Raw genomic sequence first — 1,967 nt, forward strand, 5'->3', positions numbered from 1 at the left:
CGAAAGAATTTAATCCCTTCCCACACTTAAGATCTTGCAATGCCCTCATTTGCAAGAAATCAGTAACAATTTAAATTATTGAGGGTGATTTGTGTGAAAATGATTAAATTTTTACCAAAGTTTCCAAATATATTGGCGTTTGTTTGCTGAATGATAAATGGTGCACGTCATTTGTTCATTCCGTCTTGTTGTTATTTCACATACATTTTGCATCATTGTCGTCAAAATTACTTGCTTTTGCTGAACTTAATGCCAGTCTTTGAAAATGCGTTGTTTTACCCTGTTGTATACATAAGATAAACTGCAAACATATATACATATTTTTGAAGTTTGGTTTATTACCCCACATTCAAAAATTATTAAAATCTAAGAATAAAAGTTAGATAATTATAAAAATGATTACAATATTAACAAAAGTATTAAACATATCAATAATTACAAATTACAAAATAAAAATAAAAATAAAGTAAACTAAGGATGATATTGGTACCAATAGGGGTTCCACGCATAACCATAAGTGCTATAGAATGCTTCGGCAGGGTCATACGTAGGATATGGTGGCTGCATCTCTATCGACCAAGGAGGGAAGACGGGTTTCGGTGTAGGAATATAGTTTCTACCTATATGTTGGCAATGCGCTATGATCTGGTTCTGATGAACTTGCCAATCTTCAAATGCTCTCTGTCTAGCATTTTCGTATTCCTGAGAAGCTATAAACCTATGCATTTCTTGCATATGGTTCCCCCCTCCTACATTACCTTGTTCCTGGTTTCTCTCTACCTGTGGATGTCTACCATTGTATCGTACTGCGGCGTTATTTCGCCGCTTCAAAACTTTAGCACCATGGTATACATTTAAACCTATAGTGTCGCGGGGTTCCGGCTCTTCTACCAATAATCCCCCCCAACTTATATCCACACCGAGATATTCACCAATCAAAGTAATAAAAATACCACCTCCTATTATGCTATGTGGACGCATCCCCCGAACCATAGCTGATAAATAATAACCCACACAATATGGTATACTTACAGCGCTGTGTGGGTCTCGAATACACATATGGTAAAACAAATCTTGTTCATTTACCTTTTCTTTGTTTTTACCCCTTTGTGTAATCGAATTAGCTAAAAACCTATGTATTACTCTTAATTCGGCTCTATCTATATCCAAATAAGAGTAGTTTCCCCCTTTAAAACGGTGATGGCTTGTCATTTGACTCCACACACCGTGTGTATCAAAATTTTCATCTATTTTCCTACCGTTTAGTATCAATCCTCTACAATCGGCAGACGCTAATTCCTCAGGCGTATATATACGTAAAGCCTGAGCCATGTCCAGTAAAGACATGTGGCGCATCGAACCGCCTAACAAAAATCTAATAAAAGAACGATCGGTTAAACTAGCTACCCGATCATTCAACTCTATACTACATAACAACTCTTCACACCATACTTTATATACAGGTCTGCGTATGGTGAATAAACATATCCAGTCATTAAAAGAAGAATTACCATACCTCTGTACCAGTAATTCCCTAATTGGCCCGGCCAATTCTACAGCTTCCAAGGGTCCCCATTCTATGACCCTTGGTACCTCAACAACCTTGGAATGAAGAGTATGCAAACCCCGTTGATATTTTGGATAATCTATCCAAAGTCTGTCAAATCTCAGGTTCGGGTGCAACTGTTCCAAGTGCATATCTGAAAAGGTCATGACTGGATGAGGTACATCCTGCTTGTAGTAGTTATCTACCTCCTGTTGTTCCAAGTTCTCAGCAGGAGCATGACGGGCTTGGGATGAAGATTCACCCCTTTCATTCTGCAAAACACATCAAACACAAATTTTGTGCATCCAAATATGCATTAGTGTCAGCAAAATCATCAATCAAAATAATTACAATGACATTATCAATTTACATCAAACTTAAGCTTATTTTCACATTTTTATCAAATCTACACTTTTTCAAA

This window comes from Rutidosis leptorrhynchoides, chromosome 7 (genome assembly GCF_046630445.1).
Source record: "Rutidosis leptorrhynchoides isolate AG116_Rl617_1_P2 chromosome 7, CSIRO_AGI_Rlap_v1, whole genome shotgun sequence".
Taxonomy (NCBI): Eukaryota; Viridiplantae; Streptophyta; class Magnoliopsida; order Asterales; family Asteraceae; genus Rutidosis; species Rutidosis leptorrhynchoides.